We start from the raw sequence: 22,119 nt of genomic DNA on the forward strand, positions 1-22,119 counted from the left end.
CTGCTGGCTGGGGAGGGATGGGGAAAAGATCACTGCAACCTGTAAAACACAGAGCCAAAAGCTCCTGCTGCCATGGGGAAGGTGCTGGTTTCTCCTTTTGCAAATCTGTTTCACAATCTTTGCAGGGTTTTTCTTTTTTTTTTTTTTTTTTTTTTTTTTTTTAGAGCATACAGCAAGTGCACAGTAGTATTAATTTTGTGCATTTTTATGGCTATAAACATGATTTCTAGTGAGCTGGCACAATGAGCCATTCGTTTCCTTAAGCAGCAGCAGCACACCTCTCACGGGCAGGCTGCTAATGTGGCAGGAGTTAAAGCAGGCAATTTGCTTGAGAAAAAGAAATATATAAATAAGTAGAAAGTGAAAGCAGCTGAAAACTCCCAGCATCCTGTTTTGTAAATGAAGCACCATTAGGTGGTGGAAGCCAATGCTATGTGGACAGTCTGGATGTGCAATGAGCTCAGCCTGGTGCCTGGAAGGCTGCTGGGCTGGCAGAGGATGGGAGTTAAAAACAAAATATGATAAAATTAAGAAAAATCAAGGAATGATTAAAATCACATGATGCTGACCAGAGTAACTCTGGCTGCCAGATGCCCACCAGCTGTTCCTCAATGGTTCCTTGGGCCATCCACTCTCCCCAGATGGATGCAAAATGGAGAAGTTAGATAATGAGAGCATCTACCAATGGCACACCTTAGGAACTATTTTCCTCAACTTTATTCACTGCATCAACTTCAGAACAGAAATTCTTGCCTCATTCTTTAATAATAGCAGTATTGTATGCATTTGACTATTTCTGCCCTGTATGAGCCAATATAAACTCCATCTCATTTATCAATTAGCATTTATAAAGTCCTTATCACCATGGAATCAAAACACTGTAAATGGATTAAAAAATAACCAGGCTGCCTGGGGGAGTCGTAACTTCATCTACTCTGAATGTTGTGAAGCAGTGTGATCTCATCGGGGTGACAGGGACACACACGATTTTTAGACACTTCACAAAATTTGAGAAAGGAGTCATTGAAAATAATTAGAGTAATTATTCCAGAATTAAGTGGCTCTTTATTCTGGACCTGAATGCTCATTGCAGGGAGCTATTCCGGAAGAGCTATTCTGGAATACTTCATTCTACTTACTAGCTTACGCTAAATTATTTTAACAGCCTCACCTACACATCAGTTCACAGTTGTGGGGCCATTCATATCAATGCAAAGTGTCTGCAAGGCAATGCCAACGCAGGGCGCTGATGTTTCCAGCCACTTTGAAGTGGAGTAACTGATTGCAGCAAAACGAAGGTAATGGTCCTGCTGTCATCAGAAGAGCAGAAGACATCCCCAGGTGCTTAGTGACTTCACATTAAGGAAAGCCATTTTCTCCAAAGCTGACCAACCATGAGATGCATTGCTGTTTCAATGGTGTGAAGATGAAACGAATGGCAGAATGCCTCACTGCCAAGATTCACAGTGGAACTGGTAAGCTTTGCCTTAGCCCAAACGTTCAGATTTTAGGGTTGCAGCTCAAGATTTGAAAAGTAGTACTATCGTGTTGGTTTTCTCATCTTCTCCCCAACACCTCTCAATGCTGTGGAGCTCCTGGAACATCAACCCCCCTCAGTTCAGCAGGGTCTCACTGCCTCTCCCCCTCTCATGCGTAATTATAGGTTTTTACTACTGCTCATGATCAAGCAGAGACCAAGTACTGTTCAGCTGAACCCTGATGCTGGAGAACAATAGAGGAATCAAGTTTGGAAGAGACGACTAAGACCATCCAGTCCAGCCATCAAACCATCCCCATCATCCCACTGTGCAACATCCCCAAGTTTCTGGAACACCTCCAGGGATGGTGATCCCACCACCTCCCCAGGCAGCCTGTGCCATGCATCACCATTCTTTCTGAGAAAAAAAAAACCTTTCCTAATATCCAACCATGGAGAGTGGGACACTTGTTCTTTCATGCAATGTCACCTCAAACTGTCAAGAGAAGAAAAAGCACAATGAGAATATACACAGGATGCATTATTATTCTAGGGACGTGCTAAAATAAGAATATTCATGAGAAATCATTTGTTTATCCAAGTAGCCTTGAGCATTCATCAGTGAAGGAACCAACTTGTAGTAGCCATGAGTCAATATTTGTCCAGTATTAGTAGAGCAGAAGCGGTCATTTTGGGCATCAAAAAAGTCATCATGCTTTGAATTCAGAGAAATCTGTGTGGTTCCCTGCTGCGGTGGAAAACAAAACAAAAAGCCCCAATCTTTGTAAATACTGAATGTCACACCAAGGACAGAGGGCCCAGCAGCTAAGAGGCTATTCTCGTTGTGTTTACACACCGAGCATTTTCATGCTAAATTGGCTTGGATGCAGGTGCCAGATGAAAATCACCAAGGCCACATGATGCTAATTGCTTATACAGAGCAGAAGCACACTGCTGGTTGAAACTAAGGCTGAAGAGGTGGATGGGTTCAGTCCATGCTGGGCCAGGCACTCTGCCCACACCCACATGCTTATTTTGCTCCCCGTTACCCCATCACCCTGCTCTCACCCACTGATCACACCATGCCTGGCATCTCCATCCTCCATCTACAGGAACTGGGCATCCTATGGGCTTTTTCCATGTTTGTGTTTTTGGTGGTTTTTTTTTTTTGTTGTCGTTTTGGTTTGGGTTTTTTTGCCTCTTCATAGATCTTTACGCTCAATCTTGCATCAGATTTCTGTACACAACCACTTTACATCAGCTGCTCACCCTGGGAACAGCACTCTGTCACCAGAGCCCATCACACAGTACCCACAGCAGCAGAGCCTGTCTTCCCCAGAGCAGTTTTTCTTGCCTAAAAAGCATTGGCAGCTCTGCACAAAGCCACACAGCTGAGGAGATGGGCACACATCACCACCCAGAGAGCTATTTTGCCGTGGCAAGGGCAGGGAGAGGAGCACAGAGTGATGAGCAGGTCTTATGCAAACAGCTGTAAAGGGGCTGCACCGCAGCTTCCGTGCGCCAGAGCCAGGTGGTGAGAGCACAGAAGGGCACTGGGAAATAGCTGTGAGTGCTGCAAAACCCCGTGCCCTGCTGGGAAGCTTCTCCAGCTGCCAGCACTGCTGCTCTGCCCACATCCATCCCCCCCTTCCCTCCATGCACCCAGCCCACGCTGTCACCCACACACAATTGAGGGCCACTGTGGGACCCCAGCACCCTGCACCCCTTCTGCTGCCTCAGATCTGTGTCTCGTTGTCTGGGTTTGCATTTCACACCCAAGCCAGGCTCTGTCCTCCACAAAGCTTTGCATTAGAAATCTTCACAAGGAAAGGTGCTGCAGGTCATCGTGCAGAGCAGGAAATGCAGAGAGCTTTTATTGCTTCTCCCCATTACTGCACAGCAACAATTTGTGTCGAGGTGGAAGATGAAACAAAATGTTGCTAAATATTTCAAGTTATCCTTTAGAAATAAATCTCATACAAACTCCGCTTGAAGCTCAGGTCATCCAGTTCCTCTTTGAGGTACCTTAAACCTTTCCCACTTCACCTCCTAGCAGAGAGTAAGGCATGAGAGCAAGGAGCAGCTCTGCCTGCAAGGGAAGCCACCCTCAGGCTCCACGCCATGCAGCACCTATCCTTGTGCACAACATCACACCCATGGGTGCTCAGTGAGTGCAATAGAGCCAGAGCTGCATCTGCAGTGAAGGCAGAGCAGTGACATAGGGTGCACAGAGCATCACATCGGGTGGGGATGGGGAGCAAAGAGAGCCCCAGTACCTGCTGAATCCAGTCACTGTCAGTTCCCAAAGGGCATCAACAGGCTGCTATGTCAGGCTGGAAAAAAAAAAAACACCAAAAAAAAACAACAAATAGTTGAGGATGTCCACGTTTCTGCTTGGTGCAAAGCAGCATGTTCCTTCCCTTGCCAACCAAAAAAGCAGCAGATCCACACATTCAGTCTCAGTTGTTTTACCACGTTGCCTTTGCCGCAGCACATGGCAATCTGTGTCTAGCAAAAACTGCCAACAGAAATGAAAAGCACACTGCTGCTTCCCCCATTCCCACTGTGACCCCACAACATCCACACAAATCCCCTCCAGGAGGTGACCACGCAGCACAGCACAGCTCCTGCAGATGGATGGAGGAAATACCTGAGCACGCAGACCTGCTTGGTCATGGAGTTACAGGTATTAAATAATACAGGTAATTTTTCCCCTCCCATCTCACATGCCTGGGAATTCTTACGTTGCTTTTGAGCTCTCATTTTGGAGCTCCCATTCCAGCTCCCATTTTCTCCCTCCACACCCTGTTGGTTGGAAAGCAAGTGCTGTCTGAGGAGGTGTGTGCATGGAAAGAGCCATCAGGATCCAGGCTGAGCGAGCTGGTTCTTGCTCCCCAGGCTGGCTGCACGCCGTGCCTCCGGGCTCCTCTTCAATTGAGCTGGAGGCTCCAATTCTCTTATCTACCACAATTATCCCAGCAGACCTGGATTCATCTCCATCGCCCACAGTTCTGGTTCATCAGGGAGCAGCATCAGGGGCAGCCGGTGACATACAGCTTCCTCAAGGCAAAGGAGGGTTTTGAACAAAAATAGAGTAGTGCTTAGAAGAAACAATGAGAAAACCACTCCCCCCCACATCATCAAGTACCAAGCCAGAAACCAGTCTTCCTGCTCTTCCCCCTGTAAGACAAAAGGATCATTAAGGTTGGAAACAATATTTCAGATCACCAACTCCAACCACCAGCCCAGCCCCACCATGACCACTAACCATGTCCCCAGTCTCCACAGTTATTGAGCACCTCTAGGCACGGTGACTCCACCACCTCCCTGGGCAGCCCATTCCAATACCTCACTGCTCTTTTTGTGAATAAGTTTTCCCCAATATCCAACCTGAACCTTCCCTGGCACAACTTAAGGCCATTTGCTCTCACCCCATAACACAATGCAGCGCTGCATCCTGCACCAATCAAGGGCAACCACACCCAGCACCATGGCATTGAAGGCTGCAGAGGCTGACTCCAGGTATTCCACACTGCTGCAAAGCCAGGACTGCTGATGACTAAGTCAGGCTGAAGCCTTGCAATTACACAGACAAAAGCATGCATGGACCTATTCAATCCTTCCTCAGCAGCACATCTGACACTGGAAAACACTCTGGCTTTGCCAACCCACCATCATATCTTGGGGCTTCCTCCATTTAACGTTCAAGGACCTGCCCTTCTAGGATCAGTAGCTGCCCTCCTGAAATTCCACTCCGGAGCTCCTTAGAGCTCATGTGCTACCAACCGAATTTCACTTTGGAGACACTCCCTGGACTCAGCTGTAACGCAGATCAGTTGTATGTAACATTACACTTAGTTTCCATTCATTTTCACACTCAGAGGATCTGTAAAAACTAAAATGAAGCATCATCTTCAAAGTGTCACCCAGCCCAGCAACAACAAATCCAAACAAAAAGGTAAAATTTTAAATCAAAACCTGTGAATTACCTCAAACAATCTCATTCGGATTTTTATTCATGTTCCAGGGTGCATCTCCAAATGTAAATTAATAAGAGATAAGCTTGCAATATTTTTGATGGGCTGGTACGGCAGCATTTTTTCCATTTCAATTAGGAAGGATAGAGCAATTGTATTCCTCGGCTTTCGCTGGAAAGGAAACATGTTATTTCCTCAGGGTGAGGATCTTCCTGCACTTCCATCTCTGGGATCTCCTGCCAGGTTAGCCCTAAAGTAAAGGGATTGCAGGAGGAAGCTGCTGGCACTGGGGAAAGAGTTTATTAAAGTTTTGTCCAAATAGTGGCCTCTACCCCAGAGATGAGGGGATAAGACTTGTCTCAGCAGTATTCTTCTTCCTTTTGCAGCTTGCTGAGTTTCCCTCTTACAGACCTGGTCCAGGCCAAGGAAGGTGGAAGACAACACTGTGCCTCCTCTCCACATTAACCATGAAAACAGAAGGAATTCCTCAGCTACACTGAGCGAGTACTGCTGCTCATCCAAGCCAATTGTTGGCATCTGAATTTCACAAGACCAGTCATTCAGTACCTGCAAGGGGAAAGTAAAAAAAATGATTTCTTAAAAATTCTCAATCCTTATCTTATGATTCATCTCGAGCCATCTTGATCCTTTTCCCTGAAGCCAAATCCCAGCTCTGCATATAGACAGAGCCTGAGGAGCAGTGGGGCACTGACCTGTTCTCAGTTCTCTCCCCAGTTATTTGGGGCAAGGAGTCAGAAACACCATGAGATAGTGGGATCATGTGGAAGAATCCAACAAAGCAGGACAGCCACTGGTTTAAAGCAAAGAGGAGGTCAGAGCATATTTGCCAAGCAAGGAAAGCTGCAGCTAGAGATGCAGGTAAGAAAGCTTCCACCTCACTTACTGTTCCTCCAAATCATGGTTGATTTTTACTTGCAGTACAGCTACTACTTGTAGGACACTTTCGAACAGGATCCTTTGAATTCCAGCAGCATTTGCTGGAGTGAATTCAGGTTTCTCCCAGGTGTTAGCCTAGCCAGTTTTGTGATGGTTTTGGCCATAAAAGGTGTAGTGAGACAAAACAGCTTACAGAATTCACAAGTTACAGAGAAAACCATGATTATCAAAAGAATCCCTCATCCAATTCAGAAGGTTTAGCACATTGTAGTTGGATTTCACAAATTTAATGTGACATGAAACAAATTCTCACATTTAAGCAACTGGGCTATGTTAGTCTCAGGGTTTCTGCTGTACAGGTCGGTAGAGAGGCTGCATGTTTGGGCCCTGATCCTGTAGTAAGGTGACAGCAGCACAGGCAAAATCATGAAAATCAGGATGAGACATTAACAGCAAAATAAGCTTCAAGATTCTCAGCCTTTAGCAAGCTGCACATTCTGATGCTTCACTCCTTCCATCCATGCTGGCTGGGGAAGTGGCCCGGCCCCAGGTGAGCCCCAGTGCAAGGGGAAGCTCAGCTGCAGCCATGAGATGCAGTACGATGCCCAGCCTCATGGATGAACACATCCCCATGGGTGAGTGCTGAGCATTGATGGAGATGTGGGACAAACCAAAGCGGAAGGAGCCTTGGCCAGCAGCACATGAAAAGGCAGTGGAAAAGAGCCAGTAACTGTGAATGAGCAAATCATAGGGACTCAGTGTCATCACCAAAAGAGTAGGACAGAAGATGGTAACAGTGTTATGGAAAGGCACAGATTTAGAGCAAACCTCCCTCTCTGAACGAGATTTAGAGAAGAGAGCTTTTGCACTAACATCAGACCTGAGAAATAAGATGGAAGAACCAGAAATGAAGGGGGAAGCAATGCACACGGGGAGCTGAACCTCCCACCTACCAATGCTCTGTAGGCTGACCACCATCCCTGAGAAACATCACTGCACTGGAGCTGTGACAGCAAGCTCTTTGAAAATACCAGCTCAGTACATGAAGAAAAACCCAGACAGGTCAAGTGTTAGGAACAGACAAAGAACAGCACAGTGAGGGATGGGGAGAGCTACTGGTCAAGATGGCTGATGGGAAAAATCTGCCTGCTTCTCCCACCCACCATTTCTCCTTCAGGTGGTGACCGTTAGGAACAGAATCTGGTTTGCAAAGTGCCTCTTTGAGCAGCTCCAGCCCATTTTCTCGTGCCTCAATAACATTGGCACGCTTCACGGGAGCGGCTCAGCAGCGCTGCTAAAGCTTTCTCACAACATCAAAGAAACAGAACAGTAAAACCCATCAAAATTTTACTAATCAAAACTACGTGTAATTGTCAGGCAAAGGCAGATAACAGAGCTTGGGCAATCTCTGTGAACCCACAGCTTCACTCAGACTTAGCAATTAAGAATCAGCTGCTGCTGCCGGAGTAGCTGCAGAACTATGGGGTAAAGAGTCACAGCTCACCAGCACCAATTAGCTGTTAATGAACATCAGCAGTCCCCCCAGAGAATGGGAGACCGAGACAAAATCCAGACCAAAATACCACCCACGCTTCATGCCACCACCGTATGCCAGTGGATGCTCTGCATCCCTCCTGCTGCACCACATGGATGGGCACAGGGGTGAGGGAGCCTGTTGGATTTAACACAGCTGGGAAAGAAAGTGTTGGTTTTGAAGTGCTTCATTCCCCAGGTCAGTCAGCTGTACGAGGGAGGGAGCCAGCCTGTAATAATTTAAGCAGCCCTGCCATTACATGTGAAATCACAGCCTTAAAGGAAGTCAGTCAATTTAAACCCGCTCCTGAAGGGGAATAATTAAACACTCCAAAGATGTGGGAGAATTTTAAGTAGTCAGCAAGGATTTAAGACAACATATCATTCCTATCCAGAATTAAAAAAAAAAAAAAAAAGATAAAACGTAGGCAGGCAAAGCTAGCTTCTCAATGTCGACTAAAGGGAGATACGTCAAGAGAGTCAATCAAAACAGGCTCACCTCTCCAGACTCAAAGGAGACTGCAGTTTTGAGCAAAAGCCTGTGGTTGCATGGGTGAGCTTAACAGCAGTGCTATGTACCTGAAAGATGATGAAAAGGTCTCAGAAACGGGAAAAACAGGATGACTCCAGAAGCAGATGGAACACGCACAGGAGAGGAAAGGAGCAAAAAGCCAAGAGGCTTCCAAAGGGATCTCTGTAGGGGTGGTGTGTTGTGTTTAGTGATGGTTTTGTAGGCACAGAAGCAAAGCAGGACTGTATCTTATACGAACAGGCTGCAGGGCAGAGGCCAATGGGAAAGAAGAGTACAGAGTTGCAGAGTCTGAGAGAACACAAGAGAACTGGTTTCTGCAGACAAAGTGATCCTCAGAGCCATCCTGGGCTCCTCAATGCAGAAAACAAGGATGCAAAGCATCGAGCTCTCTTCTTTCCTAAATTTGTCAGGATAACGTGGAAAATAAATTAAAGCCCTAGTGGTTCCTCTATCACCTATTTGCCTGACATCTCTGAAGTAGCCTGTCTTCCAATAATTTTGCCATTATCTACTCCTGAGAGAACTAATCAGCTTGACTTCACCATGCAATCTGAGGGAAGCTTGCACACGTAGAGAAGAGGCATGTTTGCAGGCAGAGGCAATGAGCCACCATCCCCAGCAAAAATGAGAGAGAAATAGTCAGCACCTTTCAGAGTGTTTCAAATGATACCTGCATGCAATATGGATTATAGAAAGGCACCTCTGTGAGCATTATTCAGTGGAAATATTTCAATCTTAATATTACTGTGAAGTATAGATCTAAGACTCCAAAGATAACTAAACTTATCTTAGCACTTCAAGGCAAGGCACTGTAAGCACTGATGTGGAAGAGGAAACTACAAAACAAGAAAATCTGTACACTTATGCCATAGCTTTTTAAAGTAATTAATATATTTCAGCATCTCAGTCCTGTCTGACACAGCAAATAATGTGCTGGGCTTCAGGTGACCAGAAAGCAGCTCACCACACACTGAGCATTACACCCCAAACAGGTGCTGACCTATATAGAAATGATGGAATGGCTGGAAATATCAAAGGTTTTGTGGTTGGGGAACTTTTGCTCTTTCTGAAACTCTCCAAATACGACAGAACTGTTAAAATCAGTGAACAGGTGAGAACTCATGGAAAAGGCATGAAGGAAAGAAAGAATGCCAGTTACGCACATTGCTGCAGAAAATAGAAAAAGATCCTGCAGGAGGGTGAGGGAATGAGTGTGAATTCTTAAGTCAAGGATGTTTCTTACGATGGGGCAAAAGCAACCTATTATAAGATCACATGCACAAAAGCAGCTCGTTCTTGTTGGTAGGAGATGCACACTTACCAAAAGCCAAAGAGAATATCTCCAGGCATCAATTCTTTCAGAACAGCTTCAGAAAGAACATTAATATGAAGTGGTAAAAAAAAAAAAAAAAAAAGCCTTTAAAAAAATCTATGGATGCAGTCCAAGACCTGTGAATATTTACAGATTTCCCAAGAGCTTTAAAACTCTGTCAGATTGCAACATCTTGACCTCAGTCATCTGAAGCTCGCGCTCAAAGGTAGGCAAACCAAAGTGCTGACAACAGTCAATGGGACTGCAACACGACCATTAGTGAGTACTTGAATCCCAGGGCCCAGCAATCAAATCTGACCAAAGCTCAGCTTAGCCTGTGAGCCTGCAGTGAATGGACATTAGGTGAGGGCTACAGGAATCCCTACATGCCTCCTACACCTCCTGCTGCACTGCAGGAGTTGCTCACGGGGAGGGCAAGGCATCATGAAGTCCTTCATCCACAGAGCCATCACACTGAGCTCTGCTGCTGATCTGAGGCTTACCCAGCTGAAGCTTCCTCCATTCACAGCAGCAAATAGCTTGGCAATGTCATAATATGACAACATAATAAACCCCACATCAGGGCTCCTAATGCTGGTGGGATAATACCCCAGCTCTACGATGCTGTGATGAACAGATCCAACAGGAGCTCGCTCTGTGAGGTCAAATTGAGTCACAAGCTTTGGTTGCTTTACACAAAAATACTGACAGGTGAGCAGCCAGACCAGACCTTTGTCTGTGGCATTACATACTGAGCACTGATGCCTAAAACCCAGCAGAGGAGATCTGGCAATAGAGATTTGATCTTGTTGGTGAGAGGAGATGGGCTATTGAAGACTGACTTTAACCCAGTGCTAGCACAAAGGAAAACCTCTGTGCAAGACTAGCACACCTGATGAACATAATGCAGCACACGAGGTTCACCATTTCCTTTGGGAACTGCTCCTTCTCTAAAGGAACCATAACTGGCAGCCTGGAGTGCCTCATTTCTGCAAGCACTGGGGCTCAAAAAAGATAAGTATTGCTGGCACTGTCTGTGGTTGCGATTACCATGGACTCCAGTCCAATTTTTGTTACTGTCTCCCACTCCGGCACAATCCAAATGCCTGTGGAAGGGGGTTAATTTCTTAATTTAAGAATCATTAGTGAGAGAAATTGCACTATGCAGCTGTCTCAAGTCCTTACTAAAATGTCTCTACCAGCTGAGGATTTTTGATTCAAGTTGACCAGCTTTGTTCTCATGCATTTGACACCAACAGCAATAGTCATTTTGGGTCAATTAAATGTTTTCTTCTTTGTTTATCACCATAATATATCTGGCAGCACTACTCCATCTGAATAGGCGGACACAGCATCCATAATGCATGTGAACATGGAAATCACAAACAAGTGGATAAATACCAAAATGCCTCACTTTCTCGTCTGAATTCTTTATCTCCCTACTCATGTGCTCAGCCATTCAAGGGCCTTGTAGCAGCAGAAGGTGCAAGGTTTGTCTTTGTGTAATGATTTCAAATACAGTTTTTAATTGCTTCCTTGTGCTTCTGAGAAGCCAGCTCTGTCAGCACAAAATTATTAGGTGTGATTATACAGCAAAACCAAATGCTGCTGCTGCATGCACTAGCGTGCCCATCCTTGCTCCACCAAACTGGCACAGAATAGGAGCAGCAAACATGCAGGAGTGTGGACTTCAGCTTCTGCTAGAAAGCAGCACTTGTAAGTGCAATTCCTCAGGAGCTTTTACTTTGCTTGTTAGCAGGAGCTAATACCCATGTTAATGCTATTGTTACTGTGCCCTAGAGCCAGCACGGTTACAGCAGCAGACACTGCAATCACTCCTTCATTTGGTTGTGTAGGCATGTCTGCTGTTTCAGTTAATAACCTCAGACTTGGCCTTAATTCAACGAAGCCAGGTTGATCAAGCTTTTGACGCTGTCTCCCTCAGCATTCTCATTTGGAAGCTGGGGAAGTACAAGCTGGATGAAAGGGCTATTAGATGGCTTGAAAATTGGCTGGGCTGCTAGGCTCAAAGTGTGGTAATCAATGGCTCAACATCTGGTTGGCAGCCAGTAATAAGCAGAGTGCCTCAGGGGTCAATACTGGGGTTGATATTGTTCAATATCTTCATCAGCTACCTGGGTGATGAGACAGAGCGCACCCTCAGCAAATCTGCGGATAGTACTAAATTAGAGAGGATGACTGACATAGCAAGCAGTAGAGCTCCCATCCAGAGGGATCTTGAAGAATTTGGGGATGGGGCCAACAAATTCCCCAGCATACAATGTGAAGTGTGACATTACACACGTGGGTCATCACCACATCTGACGTCAGTGAAAGCTGGGAACAGAGGAGCATTCGCCATGAATAACAGGAGCCTCATCCCAGGCTTTGCTGAGCTGGACATAACCAGGAGGCCATGAGAAGTCACCGTGCTCTCTGCCTAGCACCAGGGAGGTCACACCTGGCTGCCACCTCCAGCTTTTGGCCCCCAGCTGAAGATCAACAGACAGCAACCAGGAAGGGAGCAGCAGAAGTTATTGAGGTGATTGGAGCCCGCTGCTTACAAACCATGGGGGAAAGCTGGGGGAAATGGGCCATACAAATCTGGAGAAGAGTAGGCTCAGTGTGAGTTAACCTACCCAAAGGTCAGGCAGGAAGGTGAATGCACTCCTTGGTGGCACCAGTTGGTAGAAGAGCCACTCATAGCAGGAGGTTTGAGCACAGACTCTTTTCCACCACTTTTCCATAACTGTTCAGTCAGGCTAAATTCGTCTGTTCTCCTAAAAGGCTGCATATACTCAAATGTTAAGGGAAAATAATGATCCAGCTCAATGTTAACCCAGAGTCCCCTCCTTAACATAAGGCCTGGCTACAGTAGAGGGGTAGACATTTCAGAAAGACATTAATATTGAGTTAGAGGCAGATGACAGAGATACCACATCTCCCAAGCCGGGCTACCCCCTTGATTTACTGTGCTAAAACCACAAATTTTACTTCTAGACTTCTGTTAGCTCCTCATCCAGCCACAGAAATACAGTGTCATTTAATTCTGTGAATAAAGATTTCTTCCAGTATTAGCCTGGGGAGATAATCAAGAACACCTATCAGCTTCCTAATCTCATTATAAAACTTTCTTCGAGTATCAACAACATTTTGTCACAAATCATATGCCTGTAGATACCCCCAGCTTTTACCACCCGCTGGCATTTTGAGGTAATTTAACTAAGGAAAGACGAGACTTGGAACTCAGAGGAGATTAAATGCAAGTTATCGCTTACAAAACCTTATTTTATTATTTCCCTGGACTTCCACAGAGCTCAAGAACTGCTTAATTGAAATGCAGTGCCCCTCCCTAATGATCATAGTATTGGCTAATTGGCCATCACTCCCCCCACTTTTCTCTTCTACGTCTTCAACTTCCCAGCCTTGCTCCTTCACTCTCATGGCTAAGAGTGATTTGTTACGCTGGGATCAGAAAGACAGATTGGCTTCCTTATACAGGCAGAAAGAAAACGCAATTAAAAAAAAAAAAAAGAATCCTGCATTAAACACTCTCCTTGAGGGGTTTCGTGGTGAGAGCAGAACAACCCACCTCATAGCTTTGCAATAGGTGAGCAGGTGTACTGCTGCAGGTGCCCAAGGGATTGCTCCTGCTAAGCCTGAGCACTTTCTGAAATCCCACATTACAGCTACTCTTTGCAGTAATGTTTTGACCTCTGGGAATAAATACTGCAAATTAGTGTTCTAACTTTGCATCTTTCTACAAATTAATTCTGTCGAGGCAGTAGATGATATTCCAGCAATAACCTACCTCTCCCACTCTCTCTTCCACAATAATTCGCTGACAAGATCTCCTGATGTGCTTTTAAATGGGAGAGATCAAATTATATGTTTGCATGTAATCATTTAAAAAATAATAATATCTTCAAAAATCCACAGCATTGTTACAGAACAATGGATTTAATTATTGGGAAATGAGCTATTTGCAAGCAATTTCACTCACTGCCTGCACTGATCCTGGGTCTGGGAAGCTCTGAAGGATAAGAAAATTGAAGAAGCTCTTTGAGGGTAATTTGAGTCTCTGCATGTGAAGAAGTGAATGGGAAAGGTTATTTCTTTACAGCGCACAACTGGGAGCCTACCACCATGGTTCACACTCTAGCTTCATTTCCATCCACATACCACAGGACTGAGCAAATATCTCAGTGGCACAGAGCTCAGTCTCCCAGTTCAAGAGCTGGGTTGCATCACAGTGGAAGACCCTATGCAAGGGAGGGTGTTGGTGGGCCCTGCCTGTCCCTCCCTCCCTGAGGGCAGGTGCACAGCTGAAGCTTCTTTGCTATAGGTATGGAGAGGTCTCAAGCAAATCCTTTTGCACCCTTCTGCTCCAGAAATAGGGCGGTAATTGTGACCTGCTGCCCAGAAGGGCACTGCTGCAGCAACTGGTTCTTTGTGCTGCTCCTCCTCCTGCCCCCTCCCAAGCTCATGCTTGCTTCATCTCATCCTTAAACTTAAGCAATACCTCTGAAATGAACTGCTGCTGGGCTTTTTCACACCAGGATAGTAACGTCAGGTCTGTCCAAGCTCTTCCCTTCATGCCCCTCCTGAACATTGGCATACAGCTTCTGCAAGTATATGCTCCCAGGTGTGAAAATCTCTCCTGCAAAGCTTGGTCCACTGCTTCCCTCACTCAGAAGTCCTCCCTGAATGCCCTTGCACAGTCTTCCCATCTACAGTAATAACATATAAAGACATCTTCCTGTCTTTTGCCTCCTCCATTTTTTGCCCGAGTCCACACTTTTTGTATTACCTGCACTGCATTCTGAATTCTTTATGCCAATGCCAGGAGAGCAGCACTAAGCTTGGGGCTAGTTGCAGTGCACCTCATTGGCAGCTCTCAACTGCTCCAGAGCTGCCTTTGGATTATCTCCATCACAACAGGACACTGGACCACATCAAATCTAATTACAGTTTTGACTGCTGCTTTCTCAGTCTGCACAGCACTACTCTTGGACTCGCTTTGCCAGCACTGTGACTTGGGATTTTTGAGTCCTTCCCACTTGGCCATACCCATGGATGCCCTCATACTATTGGGTGAGCACCCAAGGGAAGGGACCCACACCACAGCGCCAGAGCTCAGCCCTCACCACGTGCAAAATCTCACCTTCCACATGTAGCATCAACTTTCTGATCATAACCCCCACCTAAGTACCCTCCAGCTATCGCCTTTCTGCTGTAAATAGGGATAGTAATGTACTGTAATCACATAATTCTGTCAGGAAAAGTAAACAAGAATGGCTGAGTGATTTCCAAACAACACACTAATGACCAAAGTAGAAAATCTCCTGCTTCGCTTCTCCTCGAATCTTCCTTAAACCAGCCTTTTGCTGTTCATATTTATTGTGGGTTTCTTCCTCATTTTTAGGTTTATTTACCCAGAGCTAATGAATAACACTGAACATACGCTATAAACCACCATTAAGATGAAATTTGAAGAAAAGAAAATTACTTTGGTATGATAGCTGAGAGGATGTATAAGTAGTAAGTGCCCAATACAGATATTTGAAGGCTTCTTAGGAGAGGCCCCTTGAGATTTCTTGGTCAAATAAAGAGAGGCATTCTGTTGGAATTCTCTTTTCAAAGTTACACTCATTTCTGTAACAGTTTGATGCAGATGCTGTTTAGGAAAAAGAGTCTACTATGGACTTTTTCACATTCAAGTCTTTGTGTCTCATTTTTACTGATTACCACAGCTGTTAGAAGCAGCAAGGTAAGCAGTAGCAGCAGATGATGCCATGTGTGCTGATTTTAGTGTGGCTTTTCTCAATCTTTCAATACGCCCTTGCAAGCAAATGCGCACACATGAATAATATTCAGGAAGAGTGGAGTACAACAGCAGCACAAAGCTTGCTGGAAAGCTGGGTTTGCAGAGGAGCTGTAGATGACTCATTGTCAGAGAGGAAAGACGATGAAGGAGGCTTCTTTAAAGCACATCTCTGCCCAGTATTATTCAGTTGGATGTGTTCCATTTTCTGTTGGTGACCTAGATGTTTCCATACACAAGGTGCTTGTTAAAGAAGATAGGAAGACTGCGTGCACGTGGGAGGACAGGATTAGAGTTCGGAATAAGCACAAAAAGGAATTTTTTTTGATAAAGAAAATGATGCTATCCAATGGCATATGCGAACATCCCTCCACTACTCTTGCAAGCACCGTTGCAAGTATTAGATTACAGCAGTTCCTAAACAGATTGTGAATAACAAGAGTAGGAACAGATCTGGAGCCGATTTCAGCAAACATCTGCTGACTTTCAGCAGCCCTTGAGAACCTGGTGGCTATAAAGGAACAGACAGGGGAGGCTAATCAGTCTGAGGCAGTTTCCCAGGTTTGGGAGCTTTTGAGACTATCGGTGCAAGCGTTCAGAGAACAAGGGACACCATTGAAACACAGGTTCAGCATGTCAAAGAAGAGCTAGAGCTACAGGGCAACGCACATTAACTTGAGGTTCAAAGGTGAATTGGCCATAAGCCCTTGGAAAGCACCATGAGGAGCTGCAGCATGGGTTGTAGAGCACAGCATCAGATTGAGCACTTGCCCTGAGAAGTCAGTCATCCTGGTAGGTATGCAGAAGGGCACAGCTTTCAGAGGATGCCTGAATATACGCAAGGCAGAGATCAGCCTTATGTACATGTAACATTTTGCTAGAAGACCTGAACGGATCCCCAGACAGCTGCCTCTCCTCTCTTCAGAAGAACACAGTTCTGCACCCTGGTGCAGCATAATGAGGCGCACACAGACTTCCCCTGATCAAGCTTATTGCTTCCAGGTGCTGAGGCCTGGGTTCTGCTTCCCCAGCCACTCTGCCAGTTCTGCTTTTCAGTTTTCTCGTTCTTTCTTTGCTTACTGTAGCTAGAGCCAAAGCTAATGGACAGAGCTACTGACAGTAACCCCCTGTTTACATAGATGCCAAAAAGCCCAAATCCAAACATCCCCGTAGTCCCATTTGCTTTATGTCCAGCTATGATGACTGTAGCACCAGCTGCTTGTATTTTAAGTTTTATTTCTGCCAGCAGTGCTTCCCTTCCTTTTTCCTCGAGCCATACCATAAAAAGCTGTAACTCCATTTTCTCCATTTCATCCCTGCATTAGCTCTGTAAACAGATTCCTTGTTTCCTACTCAAGCAAAGACTTCAGAAACCTTCACTGCCTGGGCCCAGCATTTTGTTTTCTCTGGTTGCAGACGCTCTTTTGTATGTTCATTAGTGACACACTGCTCTGCTCTGCGATCCTACATTACTTTCTTCTTTCCTAGCAGGGTCCTAAACTTAACAACAAGGGAGATTGCTCAGAAGGCTTATGGAAGGTGAACAGCAGACTTGTGGAAAGCATCCTGCTGGAGAGGTGCTTGTGCCTGGAGAGGTGCTCAGAAGTACTTAGATGACTCCACAGACAGCACAGAATTGCAAGATTTTTTTTTTCCCCACTGTCCCCCATTTCCTCCAGGAGACACCATCATAACTTGCACACCATGAGCTATCTCAGCTCTGGTCCTGTGTGTTTAGCATTTCCAGGCACCTGGGCACAAGTTGCCACTTTTTTCCTGCCCCTTCCAAAAGGGGCTGAATGAATGGATTACAGCCAGCTGGTGGGAGATTCCCTATTATTGTTTCACTGTCCATCCAATACACAGGGGCCATGCAGGCTGTGAACAGAGCAGCACAGCCTTAATGGAGCAATGCTGCTCTAGCAATTGCAGCCCATTAGATGAATATAACCATAGCATAACAGCAGCAGCCAAAATGCCTTTGACATCTTGTTTTCTAAAGTCAGGTCAGAGATCCAGACCTTCGTGCTCCCAAGGTCTATACTGTCCAACAGCAATGTCCTTCATGTTCAGATAGGTATAAGATCACTCTTTTTGATACTCCTAGCAGTAGTCCTATACAAAGGTTTCATACTCTCTACAGAAAGGCCAAGAAGACACCTCACCCACTAATTTACTACATGCTCTGCTCTCTAAACTAGCTTTCAACTGCAAGTGCTCCTATATAACAACATTCCTCTAAACCTACTGAGAGGTTTCTCCTCCCTATAATCCAGTCTTTTACAGTGGCCTTTTCTAAAAGGGATCCTGGATCCTACCTCTTCATGCCATTACTCAGCACCATATCCCTCCTCCCTCCTTCTTACAGCTGCTGGCCAGCCACCTACTCTACCTTTGCCACATACAGACCAATAACACTTCTGTAAGGACCGAGCTGCTTCTCCTTTTCAAGTCCTGCCCAGGGTTATCCTTGCCAGCCCAAAATCTGACTCTCACCATCCCCCAGCCTACCAGTTATCCCCACATCCAGGATCCCCACCCAGCACCCTGAGGCAATCTCACTTCCATGCCACCCACCATTCTTACAACAGCAGCAGCCACACAGCTCATAATTCAAGCTCCCCTCCCAGTCCCTACATCAGAAGATGCCCACTTCCTTTCTTCTTACTTTGCTTGGCAGCAGCATCCTCCCAGTCCAGCAGGAAAATGCCCATACAATCACAAAGCATCTTGCAGGGGATCTACAAGCCTACCTTTACAGTCCTACTGTGTGCACTGCCATCCCAAGCCCTTCAGCATGCATACTGCTGGGACAGGTCCCTGCACTAAGCACACAGAGATCAAGGAGCTTCAGCTTCTCCCTATCCAAGCAGCATCTAAAGAGTTTCATCTCTTCCCCTTGGAAACTTTTCAACCCCAAGAGGCACCACACTCTGACCTCCAGCCCCAGCTCCACCCCCAAAGCCAAGGGGAAGAGACATACCTTGACCAAGAGCCGCTTAGCAGCATCCCAGACCATAACATCAAGCACCTTCCCAAGGTATCAAGTCCTATTACACCACCAGTCAGCTTTTATAGAGCTCAGACAGCTGCTCATTGGCAGAACCTGGGCACTCTCAGCCCCCTGCTTCCACTCTTTGCTTTCTCATCTCTCTCATAGGCACACATGGGAGATGTGGCTGCTGTCACCTGCCCTAAGCTCCCAGAGAGTAGGAAAGCAGTAATGAAACTCCTACCTAACTTGCAAAACAAGTGGGAGTTTGTGGTGCTCTCCTTCCCTTTGAATATGCTCTGCTGGAATTTTAAACAGATTATGTAAGTGGCTCTCATTTAATCCATCTGAACTATCCTCTTTTAATCGCATACGAGATCAAAGCTGCTGATTGCAAAATGAGCAGGGAGCAGCCAGGCTCTCCCCAAGCTGTCCTGCACTGAATGAGGAGGGGACAGGCTGGGGGAACCCGTGCACAACGCTCTTCTGCTTTGTTTCAAATGCTCAATGGGAATATGAGAGAGATGAGCATCCCTCTCACTTACTATGAAGTCACTGCAGCCCTTCAAATAAGCAGAGGGATATGCCTGTGCCTGGACATGGGGGCATAGCAGCTGGCTGGAAAGCAGCTCCTCAAAGAGAGAGCAGTTCTCCGTCTAAGATTTATATAGTTTACCTTTTTCATTTCTCCTCCTGAAGTCTGACATTTAAAAATGTGTAATTGTGTTTATCCCTGGCAAGCTGTGAATGGCTCCCCGGGCTGCCTGTGCCTCCTGCTCCGCTGTATAAATTACACTGACAACCCCTTATTACAAAGGGAAAAATAAGTTAATGGAAAAGCAAAGCAGAAATAGATGCATAAAAATCCCAAAGTGCCTAAGTCAGCAGAATTGCCCCCACGTGACAGTCATTGCCGGTATTTAATTAAACAGGGATCGATCGTGTGGGTGAGTGTGAGTTTGTGTGTGTGCACACGCAGGGAGGAATCGGTACATTTATCCTGTACTTATTTAATTTTTTTTTTTTTTTATAGTAAAGCGTTATTGATATTGCACTGGCAGCGACTCCACAGCAAAGCTGGAAATGGTGGAGCAGCCAGCGCTGGCCTGGGGATGTGACTTTGGGGATGGAGGCTCAGGGAGATGAGCCACGAGGCTCAGCCATCCCCAGGTCATCTCTGCAGGATGTTGAGCTGCATATGGGGAGAAACATCCAGCCCGAGGTGCCACAAACAAATGGGAACCACAGCAGCAAACCAGGGTGCAAGCATAATTCATCACTGGTAATGGTGGGTGACTCAGGAGGGACCCCAAACCCTGCAGGATGGCTATAGGAGCAGAGAGGGTTGGGAAAAGGGGACAGCTGCCTGGCTCTTCCATAGTGCAGGTGAGAAGGAAACACTGGGATCTCAGAAATGGGAGTGGGCATTTCCTGTTCCTTGTGACTTTTGGGGGGCTCTTTAGAAGATCAGGACCTCATCACGAGCCTCTGCTTCCCTATTTCCAGCTCAGCCACTCAAAACATAATTAACCTCTGGGATAAAATGCAACACCTGAACACGCTATGGGGGAAAACCAGGAAGGTTTTGTAAAAGAACAACATTTCAAGCAAAATAACCAGTCAGAGGTGGAAATGCTTTGTTGGCAACGCTCACCTCTGCCAATGGGAGCAGGAAAGGTATTTCCCTCTGGGATGATGCCTGGGAACTGCCAACACCGAGCGCCCCTTCCCTCCTCTGACCCCATGGGCAAAGCCATCCAGCACAGACTCCTGGCTGGATCAATCCAAACCCAGCCATCCTGGGAGTGGAGTTAGGAAGTTACCAGCTGCTGGAAATTGCACACAGCTCCTTTCATTTCCTTGCCTAATTGGAAGGAGCCAAGCTGCACAGGGCTGGGGAGCCAGACACCAGCTCTGAATCACTGCTTCAAGAGAGTGCCTGGGGCACCAGTTGCACCAGTATGGTCTTAATGGGGCCAGGGACTGAAGGACCCCCTCTTCCCGTACATTTGGAGCACATGGCATAAATGTCTCTCTGCTCTTTCTGCTCCCTAGCCCTTCTCTAGCTATGATGCAAGCAAAGCGCGGTGTTTTTGTTCCTCCCCCTCTGCAGCAGCAAGCAGGTTTCACTCTCGTAGATGTTAACTGAGAATTCGATGCAAAGAAAATAAAACCCCAAACAAAACAAGAGGAATAATTTCTATTTTTGTTTGGTTTTATGTTCAGTCTTACAGTCCTGACATCTTCCAGATAATGACTGAAAATCCCTTCTCCCTGCAGTCTGGGCACCAATCAATACTCCACAAGCAATTTCCAGTGCTCGGCTCGCTCGTTAAAGACCTAACATTCCCTTCCCTGGAGAAGTGGGTGGCACAGTGACTCACAGAAGGCTCAGCAGGATGCCATTTCTACCTGATGCAATGCTGAAACACAGCTTGAACACCAAAATCAGCCAGAAAAGCTATTTTCTGAACATCAGTGTTCGGTACTGGAGCACTGAGGAGCCTTCCTCGACAGGTCTCAGAGGTCCTGGCAGCACCATCCTTCCTTGCCCATCACCAGAAGAAAGAATGGGGTCACACACAATGTGGAGCCCATCCTCATCTCCAGGCCTTGTAAATGTGCTCGTGACAAATCACTGCAATGCATCCATCCCAAGTGGCTGCTGCTGCACCTTTCAGCAGGACTTCTCTTGCTGCACATGGCCTGTGGTCACGCAGAGGCACATTACAGATGTCTGAGACTTTGCAGGGCTCCAGCAGCATCCATCCATCAGCCTGACAGCCCTGACCCCCAGCCCTCAGCCCAAGGCAGATGCAGCTCTGTAGTGAGGCCCCTTTGCAGGAGGAGGCACAAAGACTCATCTCCAGGACTCAGTGTGTTCATGGGGTTCTTCAGGGCTCTTCCAGGACCTGGAGCCTGGTCCTTGCTGATTGCATGAGGAGCACGCACAACACCCACCTTCCTGCTGTAACCAGGTTAACCTCTCTGGCAGCATGGAAGCCCCCAGGGGAGCTCCTCAGGCTGACAAAAAGCCTTTCATTTCAAGTTGCTTTGCTTAATTACTCTAGGAGAAGTTTAAAGATGTGACATGCCACGAGCCTTTGAAGTTCAGAGAGACTTGAGCAGGTGCCATAATCCCCTTATTTTAATCCTGATGGCCAAGATATGCTGGCTGCCCTCTCTCCCAGTCTAGCAGGACTCAGGTAACTAAAAAAACTACAGTCTTTGCTTTCCTTGGATGGGAATCCTGTATTCACAGTGGTCAGATTCCACCAAATAGCAAAGTGTTTTGCAGCCTTATGCTCTGAGAAAACAAAGATGGAGGCTTTGGGCTCAGGAAAAGGGCTTGGGAAGACTGGTGGCTTCAGTACCTCCTGCTACAGAGCTCATCTGATAAGGAAAGTGTCACTTATGCAAAGGTTTTGGCACATTCCCCCAGAAATACCTGGCGCTTTTCTCAGTTCCATATTGGAAAAAGCTGCCAAAAGTCAACTCTGAATATTAGCTAACTACTTCAATCAAATTATGTAACTGCATGATGTGGAATAAGTTTAGAAATAAAGTCAATTGCA

General features: G+C 46.2%; 1 long non-coding RNA gene across 3 annotated transcripts; it reads right to left on the reverse strand.

Annotated features, from left to right (window-relative positions):
• Positions 1-699: 699 nt before the first annotated feature.
• LOC149915874 (uncharacterized) lies at positions 700-18,738 on the reverse strand. 3 transcript variants are annotated; one of them, XR_016471410.1, is made up of 6 exons: positions 18,536-18,738; positions 5,467-6,021; positions 5,264-5,372; positions 4,222-4,657; positions 3,754-3,810; positions 700-1,973 (listed from the first exon to the last, which is right to left on the reverse strand). It is a non-coding gene; the product is annotated as an uncharacterized LOC149915874 (long non-coding RNA). The 3 variants fall into 3 exon arrangements; XR_016471409.1 differs by lacking the exon at positions 700-1,973 and having other exon boundaries at positions 2,110-3,810; XR_016471411.1 differs by lacking the exon at positions 700-1,973 and having other exon boundaries at positions 2,110-3,810; positions 4,909-5,372.
• Positions 18,739-22,119: the final 3,381 nt, after the last annotated feature.

The sequence above is a fragment of the Phasianus colchicus genome, chromosome 15, assembly GCF_987193195.1.
Source record: "Phasianus colchicus chromosome 15, bPhaCol1.hap1.1, whole genome shotgun sequence".
In the NCBI taxonomy this organism is placed as follows: domain Eukaryota; kingdom Metazoa; phylum Chordata; class Aves; order Galliformes; family Phasianidae; genus Phasianus; species Phasianus colchicus.